The following is a 12,715-nucleotide window of genomic DNA, read 5'->3' on the forward strand; positions in this document are numbered from 1 at the left end:
ACTTTTAAAAACATCCTAGCAATGGCGTGTTGTTTTTATGACACCACCTTCAATAACTGTTAAATCAAACTGCCATGTTTACATGTGAATTGCTTTTTCTTAGTTGTTATGCTGAGCCACAAGGTTGCCCTGTAGTGGACACACACACTCCCACACACACAGCATTCTAAGACCTTGGAGCTACCTGGCCAGACACTTTTCGAGTAATTAAACAAAAATAGAATATCAAAATGACCGTGAAGCTGGAAGAGCTGGTTGGGAATGATAGGTGAAGGGTGTGTGTGTGTGGTGTGTGTGTGTGTGTGTGTGTGTGTGTGTGTGTGTGTCAGGGACTGAGGAGGGGTGTGTGATCTTGCACAGTGGTGGCACTGGGATAATCCAGGGGGTGAAGTTGTGAAACTGTATGATGAATGTTACTCCATAACAGGAGGTTGGAGGGGGGGGGCATTAATCCTTTCCAGGCGATCACCTCCCCTGCAGCATGGTACAAAACCACAGGGGAAACATAGCCTCTGCTCTCAGCTGCCCCGACAGCAGAGACACACGTGTACACATACACATTCAAACTGTTTATTTTTCCAACTATGGATCCCTTGTTGGTTTAAACATCAAACACTTACAAGGAAATGGAATTATTCTCTAAAATTGGTGGGTAAAAATGTTTTAAAATTCAGTGTTGATAGCTACATGTAATTAGACATCTAATCCTTGTTTACAATACGTGTCCATGCATGCTGGGAAAATGTGCTGATCCAGCACTGTGTTTCAGCCAAGCATCTTTGCTGAATTTCATTTACATTTGTGCGTTTTAGTTGATCTTCTCATTCAACAGCTCACGATGGGAAGAGTGTGAAGCTGGCTGAATATCTTTAGTGCCACATGTGTCTGCTGATGCAGCCCACAGTGTTTTCTTTTAGAGCAGTGGCTTCTTAAACGTTTTTAGATGAATGTGCCCCTTTGACATATTTTTTTCATTACCCTCTGACCAGCAGCAAAACACTATATATAAAGAACATTATATAGGGTTTATTTTTAATGTTTAGAATCCATCACTAAATTCAGGGCTAACCAATTTTTTGCAACACACTAAGACCGCATTTGCTGCATCAAACTGCACCTTTTGATGAATTTAGTGAGAAACATGAGCTTGTGCTCCACTGAGGGTCTTTGTCATTTTCTGTGGCAGGCAGGCAACTGCAGTGTTTTCTAGAGGTTTTTTGACCGTTCAGGCAGTTGATGATTGCATTGAAAATGGGAATATTTAATATAACGTGTAGTTTATCTAACTTACATTTACATTTTTTAATTGAAGTATAATTATTTTTTAATTAATGCATGAGTAATATTTTTTGAATGAACATAAAAAAAATGCTGTACTCCAAAGTACCTCTAGGGGTACACAAGTTTGAGAAAAACTGTTTTAGGGGACCAGACTTATGTCCTTCTAGTTTCAGGCGAGTTTCTCTTACACTCAATTTAGCAAGGTTCCTCTGTACTACTCAATCAGACAAACCCCTACAGTAAAGTGCACACACACACACTAACACACCACAGGGGAACTGACATGGCTCTGAAGGTCACTGCTACAAAACAGCTCTGATTCCCAGAGGTTTACATGACTTTCAGACACCCTGTTCACTTTTCCACTTTCACTTTGAAAACATTCACAGTTTTTTCCGCATATTACTGTGATAATCCATGTGCTGGTGTTCAACATAGGAGGGATTACTGCCATGAGGAGACAGCTGGGTTTGGGGAAGAGGAGACAATTTTCATGCTTGGCATGAAACCCCCCATCAAACATACTTTGTCGTCACAGCGGCACAGTCTGCTCACTGTAAAAATGTTTTTTTTTATATGATGTAATGCATAATTGAGTTTCTACTGTAAATAGATTATGCAATGTTTATTTTGGTGAGATCATTGCGGGTCAGAGTGCTTGAGTTATTGTGGGATATTTTCAGAAAGTAATTTCCACTGCTGCCAATCACAAAATGGCACACACATGGCTCTGAGGCTTGTCTGTCAGCACAACAGAAATCACTTTATTTGGTAACATTAACAGATAGTGTTTAAGAGGTTGACGGAAGTTAAAGGAACTAAAACTTTTCTCATATGAAAAACCTCCAAAGTATTGTACAGAACCAGACATTTTGTAGAGCATTTGAGAAGTTACAGTATTTGATCCAAGAGCAAATAACATGTTGAGGAAAAGTAAATGGCGTCTGGTCGGTTCTGTTGGCTCAAAAGGTTAATGAGGTGCGTGTTCACTCTGAGGAGAGGAGACAACGATGCTCGTTACGGAAGAGGAGGCGTTGTATGCCAGAGGGGCCACCATAATGACACCCCTCAGATCTCATTATCAGGCTTATTGATTGGTCATGGCCACCTGCCCCTCCACCCACACACAATCACAGACACAAAACCAGAAAAGATGCATTTTTCACTTGGATGCAGGAGCATTACACATGCACAGATACAGTTATACACATATTCCTTTCAGGTTAACAAGCCAGGAGATTTTAGTCAACATGCCAGATATGGGCTTTCCATTTACAGCCTCCTACACACACACACATTTAAAACAAACACACATGGGAAAGTGACACACTCCACATCCGTTATGTACTTGCACACACCCACACAGGCACTCCACAGGGGATGAACAAACACACACAGACACACAGACACACACACACACACACAAATACATGGACATTTTCAGCCCCTAATGTGAAGCTGCCATTTTGTTCCAAGAAAAAATTGCTTTACTTAAAATTAGCACAGTGATAATAGATGTACGTCCAGCTGGGTTGTCAAAGGTTTGAACATCATCACTGCACCACACACTCTCACCATCATGAGATGAACAAGTGGAGAATATATGACATTGAGATTATACAGAGAAAATGTATATTAATACAAGAATAAAAGAAGTGATCAAACCTCACCTTGGGTTGGTTTGTTTCTATCACTTCTAATTGGACACATTTTCAGGTTCTGACCTACTGCCAATTACTGATGAACCACAGAATGGAAAATCACATTAGAGTCATACAGAAGGTGCAGTAGTTTGGTAATAGTTAGGTAAGAACAGAGGAGGCATTAATCTGCTCTATAATATCTCCAAATATTAAAATTCCCTCATAAATTACATAACTACTGTGGAGGTGAGTCTCTGGGAACCAAAAGAACTACAGTAATAAATCTAATTATGGCCTCTCTGCACATAGAACCCGTCTGCCACTGCTTTCGTGGTCCCGTTTCCCATCAGCCCTGACACTTGAGCCCTGACCCACTCTACTGGGGACACAGGTGAGGCAACTGGCACTAGTAGCACCTGGCAGAGGGATGGAGGGAAGGCAGCAGGTGGCACAGATTGCACAGATGCCACTGGTTCCCCCACATGAACACCACATGGACTGGAAGAGCAGTTTAAGAAATGGATAAAAGAAGGAGTGAGATGAGGAGAGGAATGAAGAGACCGATATAGCGGAAGCACTGAGAACACATTTAGATTTTTGTTTGTTTTCCTTTTAATTGCCTCTCTAAGAGTGGTTCAAAATGGGGGTCTGACTTACTTTTGGAGAAATACAGAGTTTTGTGTGCTGTCCCCAAAAGCAGTAGAGACCTGTCTTGTATTAGAGCGTAAAATGAAAGAAAATATGGGATACTATAAACAAATTTCACATGCTTTTGACCTTTTTTCAAAGAAGCATTTGTGTATAAAATGCATGTAAACAATGTGTAATTCTTCAGTGTGCGTTTAAGTTCCTCGAGTGAATAATGAAGAAGTTCCTTTCTTTACACTGGTGCCATTTTATGGAACAGCAACAGTTTTAAGGTGCACCATGTTGGTCATTTCACTAACAAAGACCACACCAATGAGGACATGGAACTAACTAATATGATAAACTGTAGAAGGGATGAAGGGATGAGGAAAGGGTCGAGGGATGGAGGATGAGGGATGGAGAGGTAAGGGTCGAGGGATGAAGGGGTATGGGAGGAATCAGGTTTATGGATGGTTTAATGGATGGAGGAATTTGGACGAGATGGTGGGGGGGAACTCTTCTTATCTCTTATTTAGAGCCCCACTGGTTCCTGTATTTGTATAAGAGAGAGAGAATGGGAGGGGTTGTAGGGGAGGATGTGAAAACTGAGTCAAAGACGGAGTGAACGGATAAGGTGTGCTTAAGTACTTTTTGTGCGGAAATGAAGTGAGTTTGAGGCGTTGTCTCTGTTCTCAAACCTAGTTATAAAACATTTTAACATTTAATGGAAGAAGCAGCAGAGGAGAATGTGAAGTCACGTTAACTGTGAGATACAATGTGGCGTTGGGCTATGCATTACAAGCTTTGGCTAATAGAATCACACTTATAAAAAGGTTTATTATTTATAGTGATTAGTTTTCACCAAGGCATATTATAGGCCTGCAGCATTTTCAGTGTGCAATAGACAGTTTAAACAAAGACACAAGGTGGGCTTGTCAGTGTTCAGTTAATGGCACCCCAGGGAGCACCTATTAATTCTGTGTCTGTGAAGCACAATAATTAATTAATTTAGGCAGGGCGATTATCACAGGCAACAATATTCCTATAAGAAGTCAATAATATGTGTTTCTTCTTGTTCCTACACTTGGATGTTTGAGCTTCACTGTGAAGAATGATGTATGTGCAGTTTCAAGTTCAACGCTATAGGATGTTTTCACTAAAAATCTGATTTTAAGAGGCGGTGCCTACAAGCATGATTTGTGACATCACAAATTGTTTGGAAGTCATTCCTGGTTCATTATACAACTTCTACAAGGGTGGTTTAGAAACTTGAAGCCGCCAGTGCACATACACTGAGAATGGACTTTGCAATGAAGTAGGAGACATCTTGTGTCCAGCAGGAAAACCTAAATGAACAGAACTGGCATACAGGTATTTATAGATCATGGAATTTGTAATGAGGCAGAAGGAGTAGATGCCTCTTTAAGGACTTTAATGTGTAAATGATATCATCATCATATTAGACACACATTATTGTTCCAAGCAGACTGTTTCTATATGTCATAATACATGTCTGGAGGAGATCTTTAATTGTGCTCTGACTGTAAATAATTTGTTTAATATCCTACAATGTTTTCCGTGGGTGTTTTATTGTATACAGTCTATATGCTCAGGACAAGTGCATATATTTTGATGACAATAGACAGTTGTGTTGGTTTATTTATGTATTATTGTGTTGAGGGCACCTTTGTGATTGGCTGTGCGCCCTGGGGGAGGCCGGAGTGGGTGGGGAGCTTTAAGAGCCTCTGCCTGCTTCTCGTCGTGTCTCTCAGCAAAGCGACGCTCCGCAGCAGCAGCAGGAGGAAGAAGAAGAGCAGGGACGAGCGCATCACAAAGTTTGAGGCTGCAGCGGACACACAGACGGGACACCCTAATCAGGTTTGTGCAATATTCTGGCCAATATATTGAATCACCCAGCTTATAATGCCTCTATTTTTTTGAAAATCACCACAATGAAGGCAAGATAAATAAGCATCGGACATGGGTTTATAGGAGATTGCGAAGCGTAATACTGTAGAGAATGACTTGCATGTCTTTTAGTGCTGTTTAAGAGACTATATTGTAAGTTTAAAGCTTTGTCGTCGATTTTTGGTATTATTTGTCCCAAACTTTGGAAGTTATCCTCTCAGATGCTACAGATGATGTATTGTCTTGCTACCGTGCCAGTTTAAGTTAATGCAAGCACCTGATCACAAGAGTCCCGCTGCCAAAGAGCAGCAGTAAATGCTTCTGTTGGGTTGAAAATAAATAGAACTTATTTTTATTTATTTATTTATTTTTTATTTTTTTTGCAAGTTAAGGACAATGTTGTCGCCTTTAATACAAACGTTATATAGTGGTGATTATTTGTCTCGGTTTAAAGAGGTAATATCAGAAATGCAGAATATAACTACCTGACATGGCTTCTTGGCTCAAACCTGCTTTGATTTATTTGAAAACACAAACTCACAATGTTACCACATCGTGGACCAATGTGCCATGAAATTACTATATGACAATGCTTGTGTGGAAAGACAGAATCCCCTTTCCCCTCCCAGCACCCAGCAAGGCACCTTCAGGAAATGTGGATTGAATTATCATATTGAGATGGGGTGTGTGAACCCCTATAGGTCAGTAGAATAGCACATAGGCATACATCCTAAGCAGCAGTATGCAAAATAATTTAATTAAGAACTGACACAAATCTAATTTTCCTTTGTACTGTATTTAGAATTTGCTCTTTCAAGTTTGCAACTGATGCCGATAGGAAAGAAAAAACCTCTATAAGCACTGTGTTGTCAGTTCATTACACTCTATCTGTGATCGACTCGTATCAGTTATTGTGTAATTTGATCCAGTTCCTGACCATGGAGGTGTGGGCTCTGGCCCGTCCTCCACCTTATCATTTACCCACCAGGACTCTGAAATCTGTGCCAGGCGTTGGATGCAGCCTTCCTGCCTTCTTCCATCCGTATAGTCTCACATTACTGTGACAACTGCTAAATAATTAACCACGTCTTGTTAACAGTAATGAGTAATCTGAGTTTTTTGGTATCCTGAATCTGATGGAGGTTGTTGAGCAAAGGACAGATGTCCAGTTTGATCTTTCAGATTAAAATGTAAGGGATACTTTATATAAGGGGGCTGAAGGCTACATTTCAATAAGGTTAAGTAGCTGCATACTATGTTCTCATTTTCAGAAGTTTGTATTAAAACTACACTGCAAAGACAGTCTTCATTATTTTTCAATTAATTCTGTCTTTTATTTTGATCTAATGAAGACTGTTTGCTGAAATGTTGGTGTCTTACTGTGATACCCCATAACAAGCAGTGGCCCTCTGGTGGTCCACTGATTAGAAACACATGCTGTTCATTGTGACATTGTTCTAAACTTACAATATTTAGAATAATCCCAAAGTTTCCAAAGACACCAAATATGTCAGGAAAATAATATATTTCCAGTCGAGGGAACAGTTTTAGGTTTACATTTTTACTAAGTGTAAACATCGAAAGCTTGAAGGAAGAGTTTAAACATACTGTATGTGTGATACTGCCACACAGAAATAAAGGAAAAGGGGGAAACTGTACATGAAGGTGGTTGATAAATAATACTGAAAATGAGAGCAAACAGAAGTCTATGGCTACTTTACTTTATTGACCACTCTCAGTTTACCACTTCTGAAAAAATAGAAAGCACGCTATGGTTACGCTGATCGGCAGGAGACTGTCAGTGTCATCATGTAATGGCCTGTAATGAGAGGAGAGATGGAGAGGAAAGAGAAAACCCAAGTGGGTTTACCCACTAAGACCTCCTAACACCCCTGTCAGGATATACAGTATTACATGGAGCACATTAGTGAATCAGGTTCTCATTGTGTCACTGGCAATCTCTCTTACTAGGTTTGATATCTTATATCATTTATTCTTTATTGCTTTATTACATTGTACAGCCTGAAAGCAGCTGAGTGAGGCACTAAAGTCACTAAAGTGTCTTTGCTGCATCCTTCTGATAGCCACAATTTAAATGTCATGCTGTTGTACGGTTCAGTTCTGAAATGTCATTTTCACATTGGAGCATAGAACAAGAAATCACTTGTGCATTTTGTGGTACCTCAGTGTATTGCCCCTGAAATAATGGCAATGTCACACTGAGTGTGATTCAATTTGGCTGTATATAATGTGGCAACATAGCCCACACAGGGTCATAAACATCCTATTTGCTGTCCCATAAAGAGCCATCTCTTGCTCACATGAACACACAACCAGCGGGAAGGTAGAGCGGCTTCTGTGGTAAATGACTTGTGTTTCAGTACGGAGGAGACGTAGCAGAGTCATTGTGGGTCTTCAACCTTGACAAGTGAACGTTTTGATTTCCTGTTGAAGATCAGTCATCAAATACTCATCAACCCAATAATCTATAGCCCTTTAATAACTGACACAGGCCCAGAATTTATTGTCTCTGCTTCATCTCAGCTCAGAGCCCCCCCAGAGCAGCTCCCAGTACATTAACTCATCTGGAAATACTAGAAGAAAGCCAGTTCACGTATTGGAATGAAATCTGCTGATGGACCATGAAGTGTGCAGATAAGCTCTCCTTTCTTCTGCACTATATGTGTTTGGCCTTCCCTTTTCTAGTCTGTGAGGCTTTAACACCCCCCTTCCATCCCCATCTCTCTCTCTCTCTCTCTCTCTCTCTCCACCCCACAGTAAGCTCAGTAATCAAATCAGCTGAGCAGACTACCTTCACTTCAGCAAGGTGATATGTCCGTGTCTTTGTGATGACTTTTCTTCTGTGTTTAATCCGTGCTTAGGAGTCCAACTGGTGGATTCAATTGCCAGTGTTGGATCAGAGCACTGAGCAGCACCCTGCTGAGCAAAGTTATTTCAGCTTCACTGTTTGAATCAGCACTTTGCCATTGTCGGGTATTTAAAGCTCCTCTTCTTTCTTAAAACGTGGACCGGAATTACCGGGCACTGCACCCTGATATTGTACTTTCACATTCATGGGTGTGGACCATGTGTGTTTTTTGCATCGCTGACTGAAAAGCATTGTTCTACATCCTGGCTCACGGTTGCTTTGGCGTCTGAGGTCGTTTCTTTTTACAACAAAGTTTCTGAGTTTTTTAGCGCTGACTCTAAGCTCTTGCCACCTCGCTTTTGAGCAAGTGTCGTGTGGGCAGGGCATGTAATATATATGGCCTTCATCTTGGCTGGCACAGGCTCTGCTCTGTCCCTGTGGACTTGACAGAATGGCTGCTTGATGGAAGGAAAGTGCTGTCCTCTGACTTTAAGAGTGCTGACATCTCGATATTGCACCACACACCCACACACCTCCTACTTCCACCATCCTCCCCGAATCTCTCTCTTTTTTTCTCTCGCCTCCCCACTTTTTTCTCTTCCTCTTACCTCCATATGTATCTGATTGATGCCACCCGACCCTCTACGCTCCCCGGGTAGCCGCAGACCTCTGCTCTGTCTGAATGCAGACGTGAATCATAGGGATTACCATTCTGCTCTCCACCTTTCTCTCGCTGTGTCCACTTCTCTTCTGCCATCTCATACCTCATCTTTCATCTGACACCTTTTCACCTCACTACCAGCTCTTTCCCGGTGGTGTGTTGCGCTGTTAGCCATCGTGACAGAAGCAGGGGGTCTGTTCAAGGTGAATTATATGGTTAGATTGGCCATGTCAGCTTATGTACACTTACACCCTCTTTCTATTCTTTCTGTTGCCCTTTTATCTGAATTAATACAGAATAATCATTTCCATAAAACTTCTCTTTTTAACACTTTCTGACTCACTCATGCACACATTCATCCACCCACCCTCATCAATATTTCATGCCTTTGATTTTATGAATTAAATGGATGTAGGTGGATATGATTGGGCTGACATTTATTCAACCTGACTGGTGGGACAGAGGGGATTTTTGGAGAAAGAAGGAGGGTGGGGGGACAATTTCAAAAAGGTGAAGACAGCAGAGGGATTGATGGAAATAATGGTCTGATATGACATAGTTGATTAAGGTGGTGAACAGGCGAGAAAGGTGGTTTCTTTTGCTGCCTGTCAGTATGATAGCATCAGTGAGTTAGATGGCTGGAAGCGACAAATATGTTTCTCTTGCCTTTGAGTCAGTCCCTGAGGTGCTTCATAGCAGAAAAAATGGAGCTAAGAGAGTCATGACTGGGTGAAATAAAATTCACAAATAGGCTCGCTCTGTGAGTGTGTGCATTTAGTCTTTTTTATTATATTTTATATTTTTATTGCCATTATTACTTTTTGTGACATGCCAGCTTTATTGAGCTGGGCGCAGCAGAGCCACTGAATACTAGACGTGATATTCTTAGGTCTCAAATAAAGGTCTTTTGAGCCAGGAATAATTTCAACCTGCAATTGTTACGTCACTTTTTGTGAGCCTGTGAATCATAGAAACATTCTGAGAGTGTAAATAGAGTTTAAGCACAAATTATTTCAACATTTAGGTGACACAAAATGAAGTTATGAATGTAAAGTTTTCTTAGTATCTCAGTACAAATATAAAGCAGAAACATAGACTAATATCTGAGCCTGTAGATTTCCACATTTTCAACACTTTGTTTATTGTGTAAATAACACTTGGTGCTTGATGGAATAGCTCTACGTATACCAGATATGCACAAATATGCAGAACATACAGTATCTGTATTTTATATTATTCAGGCACCTCATACAATATTTATTTCAGCTCTCTTTGCACTATTTGTATCCTTGCTGTAGTTCGAGTATCAAACTGGCAGGTTTATTGGAAAGAGGGACATTCGATTTTTCCACAAAAAATCTATACATTGAATCATGCTATCAGATCTACTACATGCGTTACATGTAGCCTACAGCCTTAAAGATAACTGTAATACAAATAAAAATGAGTATAGCGGGTCGTTTGCAATCCAGATCAATGAAGCAACAGTATAATCTTTCATATAGCTGGCTACTTCCTCACGCTCACACAGCTATGGGTTTATATAGGTACAGGTGGAAGGTCTCTGTTAGCTGGTGCTGGCCAATCAGTTCTAAACTTTTTTTTAAATTTGAAAATATTGGATTACTATGCCACTAACTACTACTACTACTACCAATAACAAAAAATGATGTTATTATCAGGCAGCAACTGGAGGGGAGGGGAGGGGACAAGATGCACAAAGGTCATCCAGGGCGGGCCTGGCCACTAAACGCCATATTGCCGGGTCTGTATCATATGGTGTTGTTCATTGTTGTTAAAGCTGATTCTGAAGCTCTTTTGAATATAATATTGAGAAACATAACATAGGTGGGACAGGATGCTACTGGGCACATATTGTGAGCCAAATTAAGACTCACCACATTATGAGTCAGGGGATCTGCTCCTATTAGGATGTTCATACATAGCCTGTATGACTGTTTGATCAGTCACAGGATGCGTGTTGGATTTGCACATTTTTCTATTTACTGTATGCATCTCTGTTGGTGTTCTGCATGTTTTGTACTTATATTGTATCCCACTGTTCACCCCTTGACAATTTAGAAAAATGCAAGTTTCTGTAGTTGTAGTGATCAGCATCCAGTCCTGTTCCTCCACAGAGATTCAGAATTGACTCTCTGGAAACGAGTGTTCCCCTGGTGGCAGTCAGACACACTGCCAACACTGGTGCTTCAGGCTGTCAGGGAGAGTGACACAAACAACCTGGAGAGAGAACGGACATCCTCCCTGATGTCTGGAGATCTGATCCCATTTGGCGTTTTTGGGGTGAAACGTGCAGTCCACCAGACAGTAGATGACTCTACCAGAAGAGACTCTCTGCCTAGCAGCATCTAAATCAGGCCTCATTGCGTTTAGATAAAACAGAACACTCATCTTGTACAAAATGAATACTGATATAGAATCTTGAATACTTTGAATATTGATGCAGAAGTGACCTTGAAAACCCTAAATATGCTGATAGAGAAAATAGACTGCACATTCATCTGTGCTGGTGATAAAATGATAGATTGTAGGCAGCTTCGAAATGGAATTGCTCAGCTGCATTGAGAATCACAAAGGGCTTATTTTTTTCCCTTTGCTCCTTCATCTGTGTACAACTCCATTCGTCTTTCTCTCTGTATTTTCATCCCTTGTTCATTTATCTTGGTTCAAGACAATATAAGTTTCTCAGTGCTGATGTGAACAGTTTCCTACAGTTGTAGACCACGTTTTCTCTTTACAAACACCTCGCAGACACCTCGCAGTGAGATCCATACTTCAAACTGATGAGGAGTGAGCTGTGCGGAAGTATGCGTGGTTATGACAATAGACAGGTTCTTGAAGAATACATCAATATAAAGTGTATTGCTCTCCCTGTTGTGTCGCTGTACTGTTTTTGTTTTAAAAGGTCAGCAGTCTTGAGTGCTTTCCACTCTTATAGCACTGCACTTCTCATTTGCATGTACACTCAGTGAAAGAACAGGGTGCTCTCTCCCTCAATGTGTCTTTATATCTGCCTCTCAGACACAAATACACACCTTTTTGTACATAAGTAAATGTGTGTGCAGGAAGTCCAGTGGCTGGCTATGTTGGGGCAGAAGAATATTTAATTGCCCAACTTTATCACCATTACTGTAGCTGCTCAGTGTCTGCCAGCCTAATTATGACGGGGGCTATCTGAGGAGCTGGCTGGTCTTGAGCTGAGCTGCTAGCCAAGTGTAAAGAGAGACACTCCGCAGACACTTCGTCTCTCTCAGGTGCTAAAAATACCTATAGGACGATTATGTTTTGGTCTGTGGATTTCAGTGTGTATGTGTACAAATATATGTGAATCCCTTCCTTTTAGAAGGTGTATTAAAAAAGGCTGAACTGCACATATTAAAGTTAGATTAAAGTTGGTCTTGGGAGATTATTTGTTGTTGCACACAGCTCAAAGTGACCTGGTCCCCATCGTCCTCATTAGCCACAGACACACAGCAGGTGTCAGCTCCCTGAGGTGACAAATGAACCCACAAACACCCACAAATCACAGAAAAAAGAAAATCAAACATATCAATACGACTTAATGATGGATGGCATCAATACATTCTCACTATGGCCTCCCCCCACCATTTGACATTTGTGTGTGTGTGTGTGTGTGTGTGTGTGTGTGTGTGTGTGGGTGTGTGTGTGTGTGCGTGTGTTGAGAGAGAGAGAGAGAGAGAGAGA

General features: G+C 41.0%; 1 protein-coding gene across 1 annotated transcript in view; it reads left to right on the forward strand.

Moving 5' to 3' along the window:
- Positions 1-5,326: 5,326 nt before the first annotated feature.
- LOC118321488 (cortexin-1-like) overlaps positions 5,327-12,715 on the forward strand; it is a 15,721-nt gene continuing 8,332 nt past the window's right edge. Inside the window, exon 1 of the mRNA XM_035652822.1 lies at positions 5,327-5,429. The gene's annotated coding sequence lies outside the window, so the exon portion shown is untranslated. The remainder of the gene's footprint in view (positions 5,430-12,715) is intronic.

The sequence above is a fragment of the Morone saxatilis genome, unplaced genomic scaffold (assembly GCF_004916995.1).
Source record: "Morone saxatilis isolate NCDOM2014 unplaced genomic scaffold, NCSU_SB_2.0 Contig12, whole genome shotgun sequence".
Classification (NCBI taxonomy): domain Eukaryota; kingdom Metazoa; phylum Chordata; class Actinopteri; family Moronidae; genus Morone; species Morone saxatilis.